Below are 19,715 nucleotides of genomic sequence, written 5' to 3'. Positions count from 1 at the left end.
TGCATTTCGAGGCAGCGAGTTTCTGGCACCTTCCCGTCATCACCATACCCGGGCCATGCTTTCAATTAACGATGTCTCAGTGTCTGATTCTGAGCTGCAAATATGTTTAAGAAGATCAAAGACCGATCAAAGAGGCAGGGGTTCCTCCATTGTTTTGAATTCAGCACCTTCACACTTGCCTTGTCCAGTACGCAGCATGGCTGAGTTTCTGGCTAGGCGGCCTGCCGTTTCTGGCCCTTTGTTAATACATGGGGATGGGTCTTGCCTGTCTAGATACCAGTTTTCTGCAATTCTTAGGATGTGCTTAACTAAAATTGGAGCTCAAGCGCATCTTTATAGCTCCCATTCTTTTCGTATCGGAGCTGCCACTCAAGCCTTTCAGAGTGGGGCTTCCAACGAGCAGATTATGGCCCTCGGCCGTTGGAGAACATCTGCTTTTAAGACGTATATTCGCCCCGAGGCTGGTCACTAATTGCCTTTTTTCTTCAGTTTACTCGGTAAGGTCTCGGTCGGTGCTTATAGTCGGGCACAGCATCGTTTATTGGGCCGGTCGGTATGCTGCCAGATCGGGATGGGAAAAGGATCTCGGCCTCAGTGATCACATCGATATAACCTGGTCTGGACATCGGGGGATGAAGTGGTCATCCTTAGTGCCTGTCGTCGCCGATGAAGTCTTCAGAGCGGGACGCCCTTCAGTCGTCATCATACAGCTGGGCGAAAATGATTTGGCAGAGACTAAGAGTTTAGAGTTAATTCGTAAAATTTATGATGATTTGAGCTTGTTACGTTTTAGAATCCCGGGGACCCAGATCATTTGGTCCGAGCTGTTAGAGCGTCGTACATGGAGGGGGGCTTTAGATCCATCTAAAGTGGATCTTGCCAGGCGCCGAGTTCAGAAGACTGTAGCCAAATTCCTGCAGGCGTGGGGCGGGCTAGTTATTCCCCACCCTGACATTTCTTATCGGCTGGAAGCACTGTACCGCAAGGACGGCGTGCATTTGTCCGATTGGGGCTGCGATATTTGGCTACATGGAATAAGAGCCGCCTTGTGCGATTGGCTGCAGCTGTAGGAGTGTTGGCGGGAACCAGGTTTTGCCTGGTTCTGTGGCGGGTGGCATGGGAGGATTCCTTTTTGGGAGAGACAGGTCTGTGAACCAGTTCTCTCCAGTCATTGGGGTCTCCATAAGAGATGGCGCGTATGTGAGCGGGCGTGCCACCCGGCTGGGATGGCATGTTCACATTGCCGGATGGTTTAGGGACTCCGACAGAGGCTTACGCCCGATGGGCCCTACAAAACCATCTTCCCACGGTGTTCCCAGCTGGCAAGGAGTATTCCTGCTTCAGGCTGATGCCATGGCAGGGACTTCAGGGCGCCATCTGGGATCGTTAACAAAACACGGTCTGCTGACCGGGTTTTGAGGTTTCCTCCTCATGCCAGGCCAACGCTCCTGCTGGAGTTGTGTTAATAAAGCTGTGGCCTTTATTCATTCCAAATGAGTTGGTGTCGCGTCTTTTTTGCTGCCTATACTGCCATCCTGCCAGGCAATGGGAGTCGGGCGACTTACCCCGGCTCCTAGTTGCCGCCGCGGAGGGCGGGCAGCGGCGGGAAGACGCGCCGCGGCTTGGGAGCCGCTCCACGCGCTTCCCCGGGACTGCTCAGGGAGCCTCTTGATGAGGCTCGCCTGAGCGCGTAGCGTTCCGGGCGGGCGGGGGAGGAGGAGGGCGTGGCAACGCCTTCTTAAGGGGCAGAGCAGGCACGCTCTGCCTCTTTCCTCCCTGACGGCGCAGTAGGAAGCTTCCCTCCCTCCCTCCCTTGTTGAGATGTTTAATCTTTATAAGTGTTATTGTATTGTCACAGCTGGCGGGTGGCATGGGAGGATTCCTTTTTGGGAGAGACAGGTCTGTGAACCAGTTCTCTCCAGTCATTGGGGTCTCCATAAGAGATGGCGCGTATGTGAGCGGGCGTGCCACCCGGCTGGGATGGCATGTTCACATTGCCGGATGGTTTAGGGACTCAGACAGAGGCTTACGCCCGATGGGCCCTACAAAACCATCTTCCCACGGTGTTCCCAGCTGGCAAGGAGTATTCCTGCTTCAGGCTGATGCCATGGCAGGGACTTCAGGGCGCCATCTGGGATCGTTAACAAAACACGGTCTGCTGACTGGGTTTTGAGGTTTCCTCCTCATGCCAGGCCAACGCTCCTGCTGGAGTTGTGTTAATAAAGCTGTGGCCTTTATTCATTCCAAATGAGTTGGTGTCGCGTCTTTTTTGCTGCCTATACTGCCATCCTGCCAGGCAACTCACAAAATCTTCAGAGTATGAGGAAAATATAATCTAGATAGGAGGTGTGCCAGCCTTTAGGAGGAGCCTGAAGTTCTTCTGGAATTACAACTGATCAAGAGAGATCAGTTCCTCTGAAGAAAATGACTCCTTTGCAGAGTGGACTATGACATCTAACTTCTGTTGAAGCCCTGTCCTCCTCAAACTCCTCTCTCCAGGCTCCAGCCCCAAATCACCAGGAATTTTTCAGGCTGACACTCTTACCAGTTGTACCTAATTAGGCCTTTTAAAAAAACGTTCTATTTCCATTCTTCTATGAAATAATAAAGAACCATACCTATGCGACCCTTCCTTGAAATTGCAGAATTTCCTGCACCTTTGCTGCAGAGAACCATGCATGACTATCCTTATGTTCATTTAGTCACAAAAAGAATGTGCTTTGTGAAAGGGTGTTCTTTTATCAGCAGTTTGGATAAATAGTTAAGCCATTACTTTAGCCTGTATACACTGTCAGATCACTATGTGGTAAGAGAAAAGGGGAAACAGTTTAGAGAAATACCGTTGCTTGCCATTCTAGCATATCTATGAAAATGCACCTAAAAACAGATTTAATCCTTCACAGTTGACAGAAAATCAGATTGGGGAGCAGTCATTTTCTCAGGGGAACAGGTTTCTATAGTCTGTAGTTTAGATATAATTCTGGGAGATCTTCAGATTCCACCTGGAGGTTGGCAACCCTAGGCCTGGCAGCTGTCACTGGGGTGGCTTGATACCCAACTTGTTTGACTCAACTAGGCCAGGCTAACAGCTACTGCTCAACCACAGCCATACTATGAAATCCAGTGTGATGTAGCAGTTAGAGCTTCAAAGCAGGGTCTGGAAGACCCATTGAATCCCCATCCTCCTACAGAAGCTGACTGAGGGATTTTGGACCAATCATTTACTTTTAGTCTAACCTACCTTATAGGGTTTTTGTGCAGGTTAAAAAGAGAAGAGGAGAATAATGTAAGTTGCTTTGGAGAAAGGTGGGTATAAATGAAGTAAATAAAAAATAAATATAGCTGAATATGAGAGGTCACTAAAACATAGGTAGGTGAATGAGGCAGGTAAAGAGGAAAAGGATATGGTAGTTGCTGGTGGGGAGAGGAAATAGTGTGGAGTGGAGGATATGGGGAAAGTGAGGTCCCCATAAGGGCTCCTTAGCATACAAGTGGGCCTGGACCGTGGCTGGTACCACATGACTGGACAATGGTTTTCCTAGGTGGAGACCTGAGGGAGAGACAGCTTAAAACAGTGGGCAGATAAAGGTAGACTGGCTTTATGGTGGAAAGGAAATAGGGTGCCCACTCCACAGGAAATTCCTAGAGAGTTGGTGGTATAGATTCAACCGTACAAAGCAGCCATTTTCTCCAGGAGAACTAGCATTGCCAATCTCCAGGTAAGGGCTGGAGATTACTTGTTTTACAACCGAATTCCAGATGACAGCAAGCCCTAGAGAAAATGGCTACTTTGGAGGATGGACTGTATATTATTACATCCAGCTGAGGTTGCTCACTTCCCCAGACCTCAACCTCCCAAGGCTCGACCCTCAAATCTTCAGGACTTGCCCAGCCTGGAGCTGGCAGCCCTAAGTGGGAACTGATTTTTGTACTTGGAAGATTCTTCGTCATTCCTGGAGAGCTGATTCCATCACTGCTGCAGAGGAGGGGGAGCAGGGGGAAGCAGGCAGGAGAGAGAAATGGTGATGGAGCAGGGGGCACAGAGAGAGAGAGAGAGAGAGAGAGAGAGAGATGGAGGAGAAATTAAGAAAAAGGATAGCATGAGGGAGAAAATGTGTGAGAACTAGCACGGGAGGGGAGGAAGAAAAGTGGGGCTGGGGAACGGAATCGCCGCTCTCTCAGGTTTCTTGCTTGTATGAAGTATATTTATGTTATTTCAGCTTAATGGTATAGATGTTTTAGACTCTAAACTTGAGACACACAGCTCTGTAGTCAGCCTACATTAAAGAGTGAACTACAGAGAATATACAAACAGAAAAATACCGCAATGTCTAAAGAGCAGGTAATGGGCAGCTTCAGTTACCTAGAGGAACTTAATATCATAATAGAAAGAGGAAATAAAGTTGCTGATGTTTTTACCTAGGCAATATGATTGCTTTTTGATCTGATAAGAGAACCACCAACAAAAATAAAAGGCATCATAGATGTTATAATAGATGTTGAGAAGAGAATCAATCAGAAAGTGTATATAGAACCAATATGAAATCAGATTAAAGAAAATGATTGTATCAAGGAATTAGAAGACAACAGTACAATTAAGGGCTTTTTAAAAAGAAACATTTGAACATTTAAACATTTATAATGAAAAAATTGAGTGAACACACATTAGGTGGGACAAGTTTCTGGAGAAACAGGAAGTTAGTACTGTTGTTTTGAGACAAAATTTAGCATTTGTGCTCAGGCTTCTTCTGCTAGTGCTTTGGCTAGTGTTTTGGTTGATCTCTACCAGAGTATAAAGTGTTGTTGTTGATCTCTACCATCCAGCTGCTGATTATTCCATGTCATAGGCTTGATGTACAATGTGGTTCATACGGAAAGTTTTTATGCCAGTGCTAGCTGGAGTTGCAGTGTCCCCCCTGGTCAATAGCAGAGGATGGAGGTGTAGGGTTGCCAGATCCAGGCTGAAAAATTCTTGGAGATTTGGGAATGGAACTGAGTAGAACAGAGATCTCAGTAGTGTATAAAATTATAGAGTCTACCCCTCAAAGGATCCATTTCTTTCTAGAGATAAGCTGTAGTCTAGAGATGAACTAGGTCAGAAGATTCCCACCTGGAGGCTGGCTTCCTTACTACTAGCAGCTGCCATGAACATCAAGTGGTATGGAGATGGTCTTTGATGAAGTTGTAAAAGTTGTAAAATCTAAATCTTGTTGTTGGATAGTTATGAGCAACTTGTGAGACACAAATTTAATTAGTTCCCTTCAACCATGGTCTTAACATGAGAAAGAAAGAGGGAAATACAGGAATTAATAGAAAAAGAGAATAATCAGTGCATTAGGTGCATGACAACATAACATGATAATCAGAGGCACAAGTTTTCAGTTCTGAAATAAAGAGTATGCAAGAGGTAAATACATGATAAACAGAATGATAGTGTTTAGAATAAAAAAGTAAATAGAAGAGAACAGCTGTGTAAAGCCATGTGTGTTGAAAGTAAGAAAATGAGAATATTAGTAACTCAAGACAAAATTAATTAACATATAATGGAATAAGCTAGTGATGATATTAGAGGCACACTATATAAATTAATCCAAGAGGAAGCAGAAAGCATTTTTATACAAGAAGGAAATCAAATAAATTGTTGGCTAACTAAATATTTGTAGGTGTAGGTCAGGCAATACAAGTTAACTGGAACTTCTTAACATTAATAAGAATCTATTCCTATGAATCATTGCTTTAGGTTCTTATGCATGGCTAATTCAATCATGTAAGTTCTGTTGAGATACTTGCATTTGGGTTTTAGAATTTAACATTTTCTTGCTTAACATTGCATGCACAGTTTATCATTATTCCTTCACAACATTATGTTTGGCAATAACCCCCACCCACCATTTTAAACAAGCTTCTGCTGCAGTCTGCAAGTCATGAATCTCATAATATTTGGTGCTTTTCTTGGAATCACACTCTTGGAAGTAGGTACATAAATATCCTTTTCAAAGTATTGCTCTGTGTGCTTGCAGTCCTGACTTGCCTGCTTTTTTTCCCTATCTAATCTTACCTGCAATTGTTCAAATGGACATATGTGCTATAGAGTCTAAAGAGGTAACATGCTTAGCTCTCCAGTGTAGAGAAGAAATGTTCTGATCTTTCTGATTTAGTCTACAAAGTCACTAGCCAATATACAGATTATAGAAGTCAGCATAAGGGTCCATTGCTACCTCTAAATCTCTATTTGATAAAATGCTCAGCATAGCTTAATGTGAGTTCATAATGATCACTTTTGTTAATTATTTGCCCTGGCTTGGGTGCTATTGAGAATCAAGGATTCTTTTTCTCATGGTATTATGGTAATTCTGTGCATTTCTTGAGTTTTCAATGTCTATCTTAAACCTACTTTGTACTAGAGCAGTAGTAACCTAGAGGCTAGATCTTATCACACAGTGTTGCCCTTGAAATTCAGGAAACCCTTCATGAAATTCCAGGGTTTCATGAAGCCCTGGTTGAGAAAGCCTGATATAGAAGAACATAAGAAGCAGGGCCTGCTGGATCAAACCAGAAACCTGCCAATTAAACATCCTGTCTAACATAGTGGGCAGCCAACTACTATGAAGGGCCAACAACAGAGCACAGAAGCCAATGGTATTCAGAGGTTATCTGCTCCTGAATGTGGAGGCTATTTTCCTTGAATTTTTCCAGTCGAAAGGGAGAAAAAAATTATTTGCATCCACTCCCTCGGCCCCACACATAATTTTGTAAACCTGTAATGTCCATCTAGTTATCCTTTCCCCAAAACTGAGATGTCCCAATCTCTTCAGTTTCTCCTCATGGGAAATGTGTTGCAGCTCCTTAATCAGTTTGGTTGCCCTTCTCTCTATTTTTTTCCAGTTCTGCAATGCCCTTTTAAAGATACTTTTGGGCAACCAATTAACATACCAGTAATGGAAGTCTATGAGTTTAATATAGATTTTGTTCATAGTATAAGCACCATATATTGGGATGAATTCTCTTGGCAGGGACTATTAAGTGCATGTAAATCCTTATTTTAGTTAATTTGGCTGGAGAGAATGCAAAGTGAGCTGAAGTCAATTATCTCACAGTGGGACATATAACAGTAGCAGCAGTTGCTTAATTAGGGACTGTGTTAAGCTAATGAACAAGGATTTTTTCCATGGACACAGTGGTTCAATAGTAATGAGATGCAGAGAACCATTGGCTTCCAAGTGCTCTCTGTCAAATCCAGAAGATAGCATCTTCATTCACAAATCTGTTTTTATCAGTTTTACTTGGTTTTATTGTGCAGAGCACAAACTCAGCCTTATCATAACTGTCATGTCCTCTTTTTGTTTTGCAAAAAAATTGACTGCTCTTGGCCATCAGACAGACTTCCCTTGATCTTTTTGAATTTCTGGATGCAGATTTCCTGGCTTGGTGATGCCAGGATATTTGCACAGCCATTATCTCCTGTATGTTTTCATGTCAGTATCAGAACGGTAAAGAATTCAGAGACAACTGAATCTAAAGTGGCAGAACATTGAAGGTTTTATTAATTTTATTTATTAAGTGTGTAAAATCTTTTCAAAAGCAAAGGCTCTCAATGGTTTTGATTTTTCTTGCCTCTTGTCCCCAGCCTCTGCCAACTTTTCATCACCATATAGAGGGTCCTTTGTATCCTAATGCTGTTGAAATGTACACTAGAATGCAGCTGAGTCTATTTATATGGACTTAACTTAAATGATCATTCTATTCCACACAGGAGACCCAAAACAAGCCCATTCTTCTTATTTTCTGTTGAGAAAGAATATTGAGATTTCCAGTAGTTTGACTCATTAACGGTTACAGTTTTCTCCGGAGTGTATGTGTTAGTTAGCTAAACTAGCCCTTTGTATAAATAGCATTAGGCCCTCCTAAAGTTCTATGTGGTAAAACCTAAAACAACATAACACAGCTAATTATCAGACTCCATAGCAAAAAGCTTGTGATGGGAACAATCATTCTGTGTGCCTGGTGGGCTGCTGTCTGGTATTGTTGCAAAATATGGACAAAGAGAACTTCAACTTGTGTCAATAGTAAAGATTTGAAGGAGATTCCACAAAGGTATCAGTGGTAATGGTATGGGATCTCTAGCTTCTTCCTTGGCTGCTGTTCATATGGCACAGAATTACACCCTTCTAAGCCCTCTGCAAGATGAAACTCTGCTTAGAAAGCCCTACTTGAACCTACAGTAAAAATCCCAGTGCCTCCTGTTTCCTTTAATCAGTGTCATTGTACTTCCCCAATAATAATGAAGCAATTTAAATCACTACATGGAGGCATACTTGTGATGGACACCATGTGACCATAACAGAGTGCTTAAATTCACATCAACATTTTTTTATGATCCCAGGTGGGCATTCTCTTCTATATCCAGCTAGGCTTTTAAAATATTTGCAGACATACCACCTCAGTAATTAAATAGGGATCTGAGGACAGCTAAAAACTTAACCTCTTTGATTCCTGAAGGAGGCTAAAGTCCTGTGGTCAACAATTCTAAAAAAGGGTAAAAAAAATCCCAATATTAAAACTAAGTGATACATGTGGTACAGTTAGACAGAGAGTGAAAAAACAGATTGATGTCAAGTAAAATAAAACATAAGAATTTTTCAAAAAAAGATAAAAATAAATAATATATTTCTACACTGCATGAGATTCCAGAAAGCTTGCTTGTAAATAGATCCTTGAGTATAACAACTGACTCCTTTGGCATATTGGTTTACAGTGGTCTATTCTGAAGATCCAGGTTTGATTCCCCACTCTTCCACATGCAGCCAGCTGGGTGACCATGAGCTAGTCACAGTTGTTCTCACAGAGCTCTCTCAGCCCCACCTAACTTACTGGGTATCAGTTTTGGGGAGAGGAAGGGAAGGTGATTGTAAGCTACTTTGAGTCTCCTTCAGATAATGAAAAGTGGGATATAAAACCCAATTCTTATTCTTCGTTTCCTAACTTATTATGTAACACATACAATGATCCATTAACTGTAAAAAAAATAAAATAAATTCCAAGTCCCAGAAAGAAAGAAAGAAAGAAAGAAAGAAAGAAAGAAAGAAAGAAAGAAAGAAAGACATAGAAAAGTGAAAATGTACAGTATTTGCTGAAAAACATGCCTCCAAGTGGGGGGGTTGTCCTATACGCCGGGTGCACTTCAGTTGGGATAGACATAGCTGTCCATAGTACTGTAATATAACAAGCTCTATATTTTGAGTGGAAATTTTGGGGGGTCGTCTTATACGCCCAGACGTCTTATACGCCGGCAAATACAGTATATGCAAGTGAACAGATTTCACAAAAAGATGACAGGAAAATCTTTTGGAGCCTAGCAATAAAATGAAGTTTGAAACAAGTTGCCTAAATTTAAAATAATGGCTATTAAGATTAAAATTATGTCTATTAAATATAATGTACATTAAATATATTAATAATTGCTGTTAAACACAACATTATAGAAACCCTCCTACAATAACATGCATAAGAGTCATTGTTAAATAAAATTGAATTTTTAATCCCATGTCTGATTGACAATTGTCGTAACCTTTGTAGATGTGTCACTTGGCGTACATAATATGACTTGATGAAATTCTCTTACAGACTTAGTTTCATCACCAGTTTAGGTTAAGCTCTAGAGTTAGTGATGCTTATATTTTGCAGAATGTTGTGAGAGTTTCTGGGAAACATTTGGTACAAGATTCAGAAACACATTCTTTGCATGGTATTCTGCCTAACAGCTGTTTGAAATCAGTGGGAGTACTCACTTTTGGATGAGAGGCAGATATAATTTATTTAGGTAAAACTCCAATTATTACAGGATATATACTTATTCCAGATAACAAGTGTCCTTTCCCCAAGCAGTTTAACTTCCTCTCATTACTAAAACCTTGTTCCAGGTGTGTCTAGCAGAAAATAGTACTATGTATTATGTCAACAAGGGAATGGAGAAAACCTAAGATCTGTGCTAGAAATAAACTTTAAACTGTCTATTATTACATGATCAATGACCTACTAAGGTGTACCCCAAAAGTCCTTGTGGGTCCTCTGCCATGCATGCAACTCGGCTTAATCTGGTGATCAGCCCTGCATAACTCAGCCAGACTTTTTCCAGAAAAAGAGGGAAAGCTGAAAATGAGGGCAGATTTTGGCTGATGGGTGAGAAGGACAACAGGAAGTGGGGAAAGAGGAGAAACTTTGGGGGCTGCAAAATAAGGGACAGGTGAAATAGCAGTGGAAGGTTAAATGAGATGTTCTCTGTAAGTCATTGCAAGTCCCCAGCTTGTATCACCATAATTTATAAAATTCATACATTCATTTTAGGGTAATTGAGGCATTTAGCTATACAACCAGTGAACCCTTAATCTTTCTAAATACTCAGCATTATCAAAATCATGCCTGACATCTAGTGATTTGGGGGTCTTCTTTTCAGACGAGGTAACATTGCCAAGCCATGCCTGGCAACTGGTGGGAACCTGGGGAGGAGGAGTGACATGGAGTCATACGGCAGCATGTGCAACGTGGCCTCACTTATGATTTTCCTCACAAGTCAAACCACTCTAGGAATCAGCAGACTCCATTATAAAACTATAAACTTTTCAGTGATTCCTAAAGCAACATGATGTCACCCAGGCTTACCACTATTTTTGCTGCCTTTCAAACGTGGCTCTTCTGGTGTCCAATAGTGTTTTCCTTCTCACCCATCAGCCAAAATCTTCCCTTGTTTTCTGTTTCCCTCCTTTACTGGGAAAAGTTTGGCTGAGTTATGCAGTGCTGGTCACCAGATCACGCCTAGGTGCATAACCCACAAGGCCTTTTGAGGTGCACCTTAGTTGATTGATCATGTGATAATAGACCCCACAAGTAGGGTCCTTGTGGTTGCAACCACTTATTTATGCTGCCTTTCAAACATGGCTCTTCTGGGGTCCTATAGTACAATATCATTTTAGTTCTGAGAACGAATATACTAAAGTCTGCTTTGTGTGCTTTGATTGAAAAACAAACAATACATTTTCATACATTATGTACAAATTACAGAGGACTGATTTGCTCAGTGGTGTTCACAGTGTAATCTTATTTGCCTACAGTGTAATCATACACGGAGCTACACCAGTCTAAATTCATTGAAATCAACACTCAAGACTGGAGTAATTCTGCATAGGGCTGCATTGCCCTTCAACAAAAACAATTATTTATTCACGGTCGTAGACCAAAAGAATACAAAAATAAGTAACAGGTAAACATAGTAATAATAATAACAAACCAGGTTTATGGACTAAATAAGGTTAAAAGTTAAAAAGACACACCAAAGAAACCTGCTAACTTATGTACAAAGATTAGTAGTGAACAGTCAACATTAACTAATCATTGGGTGACTATCTTTAAACAGCCCGTGGCGCCACGGGCGCCACGGACTAAATAATTCATTAAGCCCCCTTGAGGTGGGCTTTGTCCGTGATGAGGAAGGGTCCGGGTTGGACCCTTCCTCACGACAGACAATCAGAGGGACCAGTCGGCAGGCGCGAAGCGCCTGCTGATTGGTCCCTCCGATTCCCAGCCTGAGCAAGTGCGAGCCGCGCACAGCGCAGCTCGCAGTTGCTCCCGGCCTGATGTGGCGAGAGGCGCTTCGCGCCTCTCGCCGCGTCAGCCCACCGCCCCAGGGAGCCCCCGGCAGTCGCACAAAGCGCGGCTGCCGGGGGTTCCCTGCCTGGCGGACTGACGCGGCGAGAGGCGCTTTGCGCCTCTCGCTGCGTCAGCCCGCCGCCCGACGGAGCCTGCCTGCTGCCCAAAGAAGCCTGCTGCCGTCGCCACCGACGCCGCCGCCGACCAGCCCGCCGCCGCCGTCGGTGAGTCCTAGCGCCCGCTGCATTTAGCTGCAGCGGGCTTGATTACTAGTATGTTAATAACTCAGTTCTTTCTGATTCTTGTAGCTAGCCAAGCAAATTGAATCAGATAACAATAGTTGCAGGCATTGGCTTCTCAGGCCACAGGGCTGCATTGCCAGTCAAGAAAGGTTGGTCTTGCTACAAAGTCTGCAAATGATCCCTTAAACTGCTCCCAAAGTTTGAGAGTTCATCCCCTTCATCTTTCCTGGCACTGATGAGTTTCTTGCTATAAACGTTTACATACTTCACAGTCCTGCTGTACTGCCAGTGTTTTTTCCCCATCTGCACCACATATTTCTCTTTCAAAATTTATAATCCATCCTGTAACAAAAATGTTAAAATGAACACCACAAAGAGTAACAGTAGGAAAGATTTTTGAGAGCGGGACTAAATGTATACCTTTGAAGCATTTTGTCTTCAAAGTATCTCAAGGTGTAGATTGTGAGTACATCAAAATAAATTATAGAATCACTTCAATCGACCAGTTCCAACTCTGTGCTTCAGATAAGTGTTCCAGTCTGCATGTTGCAGGTACAATGAAGCAGAGAGTTGGGCTGTTTGTGTTTTCACTATCCGTTATCCCAGCTCAGGAAAGCACTTTCAACAAGAGGAGAAAAGGCACAATGTTGCCCTAGTTCCTCTGAGCCCCTTTCAACGGAGTAAAGCCCTCAAACTGTCATTTAATACAGCATACAGAGAAATAAAGAAACTGACAAAATTTTCTATTCTTCCTGCATCTTTCTATAACTTTTTAATCCTAATGTAAATAGAAATAAAACCAAACACATATTAAGCCCCTTTTCAAACACGCCGTGTATTGGGGACTGCCTCTTCTTGAATTTCTCTCATTTTAGACCACTACAATTAGCCCAGCTTATCTCATGTCGACATGTTTGACTGTTCTGTGAAAATGAGGGAAAAGGCACCCCACCCAGCTTGCACATGCTTTTTCTCTCTGCTGCAGGCAATGTATCCTCCTTAAGATATATTACAAGTTTTGAGTCCTTATTGATAGTGTGCTTGATATATAGGTGTACTGAATGTCCTGAAGCACTGAAGGGTTTCAGCAAAATTTCTTTTCTTTTTCCTTAAAGGGTAATATGTGAGTGAACTCTTGACAGGACTGCTTGTTTGTTCTTCTAGTTATGAATGCAAACATTCCAAGTTGGCTGTTCTGACAGCACAAGGCAGATCTTGCTTTTACCATCTCCCTTTCACTGAAGTGCTGCTCTTGCCATTTCACCTTCCAGTCCATGAAGTCCATATTCTCACCAAGCATAATCTTTCCTGATATGGGTCATTTTCATTGCCTATATTGTTTGCAATTAGACGATCTTTTAATTTAATCACAAAGGTTTTAATTACACAATCTGCTGCCTCTGCCATTCTCCATTTACCAATCGCCAGAATCCCCATATGATTCGGAATTCAATCCAAGCATCTTCTTCAGAAGACATCCAAGAGCTGCTTATGGAAGTTTTCATATTTATTTATTTATTTATTTATTTATTTATTTACTTACTTACTTACTTACTTACTTACTTACTTACTTACTTACTTACTTACTTACTTACTTACTTACTTATTTATTATATTTATATACCACCTTCCCCTGAGGCTCAGAGTGGTTTACATGGAACTGGAGAAAAAACAGTACAAATAACATGATAAATTGAACAATAGCAAACAGTCATAACAGGAGAACAATAACATAATGGAACAAACATGGCGAGAACATCCCATTTTAACTGTAACATACTGATGGCCTCGTAGGATGGACATGTTGTTGGTGGTTTTCTTGGGAAGTTTTCATTAAATTACTAATATGTATTAGTAATCAAATATTGCCATGAACTGTGTAGTTAGAAACAGTGAGCTCATTATAATTTCATTTGTTTTGCTAGGATTCTGAACCCTGTGGTCTTTCTTGGCCCTCAGGTTGACTTCTTTGGCACTTGGACTCCTCAGTACAACCCATATGTCTATGGAGAATTTTCACCAGGAGGACAGACTAGTCTGTCTCTTCCTGCCCTTAACTCTCATGGAAAATTCAGAATTGGCCCTTACAATTTTGGAGGGAAAATTACAACACAGGGTTGCCTGGTCTCCTCTGGCTGCTGGTGGGACCTTGTGGGGGTAGGGTTGCCAGCTCCAGGCTAGGAAAATCCTTGAGATTTGGGGATGGAAACTGGGAAGGACATGGACCTTTGTTGTTGTTGTTAGGTGTGAAGTCATGTCTGACCCATCGTGACCCCATGGACAATGATCCTCCAGGCCTTCCTGTCCTCTACCATTCTTTGGACTCCATTTAAGTTCACACCTACTGCTTCAGTGACTCCACCCAGCCACCTCATTATCTATCGTCCCTTTCTTCTTTTGCCCTCAATCGCTCCCAGCATGAGGCTCTTCTCCAGGGAGTCCTTCTTTCTCATGAGGTGGCCAAATTATTTGAGTTTCATCTTCAGGATCTGGCCTTCTAAGCAGCAGGCAGGGCTGAATTCCTCTAGCACTGACCAGTTTGTTCACCTTGCAGTCCAAAGGCCTCGCAAGAGTCTTCTCCAGCACCAGAGTTCAAAAGCCTCGATTCTTTGACACTCGGCCTTCCTTGTGGTCCAACTTTCACAGCCATACATTGCAACTGGGAAGACCATAGCCTTGACTAGACACACTGTTGTTGGCAGAGTGATGTCTCTGCTTTTTAGGATGCTGTCTAGATTTGCCATAGCTTTCCTCCCCAGGAGCAAGCGTCTTTTAATTTCTTTGCTGCAGTCCCCATCTGCAGTGATCTTGGAGCCCAGGAAAATAAAATCTGTCACCACCTCCATTTCTTCTTCATCTACTTGCCAGGAATTGAGAGGGCCAGATGCCATGATTTTTGTTTTCTTGATGTTGAGTTTCAAGCCAACTTTTGCACTCTCCTCCTTCACCCGCATCAAAAGGCTCTTTAGTTCCTCTTCGCTTTCTGCCATTAGAGTGGTATCATCTGCATATCTGAGATTGTTGATATTTCTCCCTGCAATCTTGATCCCAATTTGTGACTCATCTAACCCCACCTTTCTCATGATGTGCTCCTCATACAAGTTAAATAGGCAAGGCGACAGTATACAGCCTTGCCGAACTCCTTTCTCAATTTTGAACCAATCTGTTATTCCATGCCCGGTTCTCACTCTTGCTTCTTGACCTGCATATAGGTTTCTCAAGAGACAAATAAGATGCTCTGGTATTCCCATCTCTTTAAGAACTTGCCATAATTTGTTGTGCTCCACACAATCAAAGGCTTTAGCATAGTCAATGAAGAAGAGGTAGATGTTCTTCTGGAACTCCCTAGCTTTCTCCATGATCCAGCGTATGTTGGCAATTTGATCTCTAGTTCCTCTGCCTCTTTGAAATCCCGCCTGTACTTCAGTAAGTTCACGGTCCACATATTGCTGGAGCCTAGCTTGTAGGATTTTGAGCATAACTTTGCTAGCATGAGAAATGATTGCAATGGTATGGTAGTTTGAACATTCTTTGGCATTGCCCTTCTTAGGGATTGGAATGTAAACTGACCTTTTCCAATCCTGTGGCCATTGTTGAGTTTTCCAGATTTGCTGGCATATTGTGTGTTGCACTTTTACGGCATTGTCTTTTGAGATTTTGAATAGTTCAACTGGAATTCTGTCACCACCACTAGCTTTATTGTTGCTCAGGCTTCCTAAGGCCCATTTGACTTCACATTCCGGGATGTCTGGCTCCAGGTTAGTAACTACATCATTGTGGTTACCAGGGAACATGGACATTAGTGGGATACTAAGTCATACAGTCCACCATCCAAATCTACCATTTCTTCCAGGGAAACTGATGTCCATGGTTTAGAGATCAGTTGTAATTCCAGGAGAATCATGGGCTCTGGAAGTTAGCAACCCTAAGTACTACTGATAACAGAGGGGAATGGAAATAACCTGCCCCTTCCCCAAGTAAAATCCTCATATTAATTTGATATCAGCAAGTACCTGTTATGTTATTAGAGTTAATGGGTGAAGACATAGAGGACTTGCGGGGCAGGGCAGATTTGTAAAATGGCCCATGTAAAATGGCCCAGTACTGCCTCAATCAACTTCCTTCATTTTCTGCTTCCAGGAACTGCAGCTGGCATTTACAATGCTTGGATTGGTGGGCTGGTTTCATCTTGATGAGCCACAAATTGTGCAGGCCTGCTTTAGTGAGTGAAAATTATTACTTTGGGATTTTAATTTAAGATCCCCCCCCCCCCGGAACAGAAGAATTTGCTTGAATGTGGCCAAAAATATATGCTCAAAACAGACATTCCTAAGATATATATGATTCCAATAGCAAAAGACACAAGAAATCTTCTCTGAGTAATATTGGTGGGAATAATTGTCTATAAAACGCTGAAAATATGAAAAATGTGGTAAAAACATTACACAGTAGAAAGTGCACTTCTGTTAGACAACTGACAGCTGGGTTTTAATTATTCATGATATTTCATTTACTGTAATGTTCTGTGGCATATTTTGTAAATATAATGAAGTCTTCATAATCCCAAATCCCACCACAAACCCAGTTACCATTTCTTTGCTAAGAGGATAAGAATGATTTTTATAGAGACAATAAATTGTGCGTATCAGCCGGGTATTATGTCTGAGTTGCTCGGTATAACCTCAAAAGGATCTGCTACACTAGATTCTGTGATATAACTGAAGAGCCCAAAGGTGTTCACACACAAAAGATTTATTTGAAAGAGGTAAATGCCATAAGTTAAGACTGAGATGTGGAGAGGCAGTTCCATGCAAGAGAATGTCCACTGCAATTATGGAAGGTGAAAGGTGAAAGTCAGTGAAGAGCTACCTGGGGACAGGCAGGGTTTCTACTAATGGGAGGGTTGTAACCATCTGCTGTGCCTCTTCCTTCCAGCTCCTCATAACCTAAATGTAAGCTGCCTGCTAGATTAAAGGAAGGGATTGTATGACTGCTGTTTGGAAGAAAATTGGTTTTTATTAATGGTAGAGCTATTCCCACTTACTCTGATAACTTTTTAACTCTGTATATTAGTTTGTTGGTTTTGAGCAACTTAGCCAGGTGTTACTGCCTCTGGTGGACACAATGCTACCAATAATGTCACATGTTTCTCCCTTCAGATGGGCTTGCCCCTGTTTGTGCCCTGAGTTGCAGCATGACAAGAAAGGGGAAGTGGGATTTTGCAATTTCCCTCATCGTGGAGCAGACTTGACAAAAACCTGGAGAGCTATGGGTTGCTGACGATGTCATGAGGAAGAAGCACTAAAGCCCATGAGCAATGAATGGCTGTGCAGGGGCATATTCCTCATGCAGATTCAGTTAAGGACATAGCTCCTTCTTGACATGCCTGGTATGCAAAATAATACTCCTGAATTGAAAACACACATAGACATAGATGTATTTGAGTGCCTCAGACTATATACACACACATGGAAAGAGAAAGGATGTAAGCAATGGAGTTGGAGAGAGGTGCCTGTATATGATCAACCAAGAAATAATTATTATTTCAAGCTATTTCTTTTTCTTTTCTCAAGGTTCACTAAATAGTTAAATCCAGAAACATGGCTTTTTTTTCAAAAGGAGAAATGACAACCCATCAATGCTTGTTTTACAGAAAGTGCTTGAGCTATATCCTGTTTCATTCCTTTCAGTAATTCAGAGTCATTGTATTGACCTTTACTGATAACTGCAATTAGTGATATTCAATGCAAAGTCAGCGAAATCATGCCTAAGGCTGGGCAACATATTAGAAGAAGTATATGCCTGACTGAAGTAACCTGAGAGCAGGAATGAAGATTATCATACCCAGCTCTGCTCTTGCCATCGGTGCTAGAAGTCTTGTCCTGTCTGTCTGTCTGTCTGTCTATCTGAGTTGGCTGCTGAATATCCTCTAATGTGAGGCAAAGGAGGGTCTCTGTTTGAGGGCAATTACTTGGCTGTGACAGAATATAGAGTCATGGCAGCAGCGGCTACCATAGAGACAACATGGAGAAAAAGATCGTGTTCGGATCCTGTGAAGAGCCATTCCTTTGCTGCTCTCAGTTCCCCATGTATTGAGAGTTGGATTGTGATCTGCCTTTTTAGATGGTTTCAAAATTCAGGTCTTTTCACATAAATGTAATGCCTTTTTCACAGCCCAATACAAATCAGTGTTTTTAAAAATGCCAGGATATGCTTGAAATGCTTGGCTGTGGTAACATTTTTATTGGCTGCGGTTTAGTATTTCCTTTGGCTTCAGCTCACAGCTTGTCTAGCAAACCAGCAAATGAATATCTAATAATGCTTGGTAGAGAATAAGGTCCCTCTTTAAGGTGCACTGTTTAAGGGAGGAGTTAACATGGTATTTGTAATTATGAAATGCTTTTCATTTAACTGGTACATTTTGGCGCCCCATAAATGACAGTGAAAGTTAACTATTGATTTCTGATAGAATTTATAACAGGTGATAACCATTTGTCTCTAAAATCATCTTATGATAGTGTAAACATGACTTATAAAGGATACTGAACCCAGTAAATAATAAATATAATATACAATCAAATCAATATGGATTGGCTGACACTGCCATGATGAAAATACTGAGATTGCATGCTCCAAATCAGATGAAAAGAAAAAAAATTCTTGAGCAGCCTTAAGAATTCTAGAAATCTAGCAGTAGATATATTGACAGCATTGGATGGCTCTCTCCTGTGGTATATAGATTTATTAATTAATTTATTATTTGTTCATGATTACATTTATAGCCCACCCTTCCCAGAAGGTTCAGGGCAGATTACAGCAGAAACTAACTTCCCGGTGCCACATCCTTAACAAGAATTGCAGGGGGGGGGGATGATATGCCATATATAGTCCCAAAAATGTAAGTTAGGTAAACTTGGATAGGGATGCCAGCAATATTTTTGATGTTATGGCCTCAACTATAGGCCTGGTAGACCAGCTCTATTTTACATGCCCTTTGGAACTTTTTATGACCTGCAAGGTCATAACTTTTGCACTCTCCTCCTTCACCCGCATCAACAGGCTCTTTAGAACTATACAAGAGCGAGCTTAACATCCCTGATAACCACAAAAGGGTAGTTACTGACCAAGTTTTCATGCAGTCAGTGACCGACTGCTTCGCTACATCAGCGTTGGCGGTGCAGAGGAAGTTAATCTGGCAAAATGCAGACATCTACACTTGAAATGCTGTGGCTTTCAAAGTGGTTTTCTGAAATGTAGCAACTTATATCCACTCCTGGATATCGCGGGGAAAAGGTAGTGTCATCATAGACTTGATCAGGGATGTTGCAGAGAGAAAATTTAAAGCACCCAAAATCAAAATGGAAATTGAATGAAGTACAGAGCAGGGTGTTATTTGGGTTGAGAGATAATAAAAAGCCCCCTGCAGACTGTCTCCAGGTTAGGGTCAGAGTTTTAAAAAGTCCTGGTCCTGGTTAAAGCCTATTTAATTTATTTGGGGATGGGGATCCTGAGCAGATTTTGCCCATTTGATCTCAGTGGTCTTTGGAGGACATAGTGGGAGAGGCAGTCCTGGAGATATGACAGTCTCAGATTGTTTATGGCTGTGAAAGTCATACATAAAGAGATATCCAAGATCATACCCAGACTCTTGATGGTCACCAAGGCTCTTAACTGAACCCTATCAAGGACTGGGAATTGCTCTGTCTTAGCTGGATTTAACTTCAGCTGACTCTTGAGACAATCCACCAGAGCCTCTGGACACCTGACCAAGAAATCTGGGGGTTTGGATGGATGGCAATCTATCAACAGGTACAGCTGGGTGTCATCAGC

Source organism: Paroedura picta, chromosome 9 (genome assembly GCF_049243985.1).
Source record: "Paroedura picta isolate Pp20150507F chromosome 9, Ppicta_v3.0, whole genome shotgun sequence".
NCBI classification, from domain to species: Eukaryota; Metazoa; Chordata; class Lepidosauria; order Squamata; family Gekkonidae; genus Paroedura; species Paroedura picta.
This window is presented reverse-complemented; position numbering follows the sequence as displayed.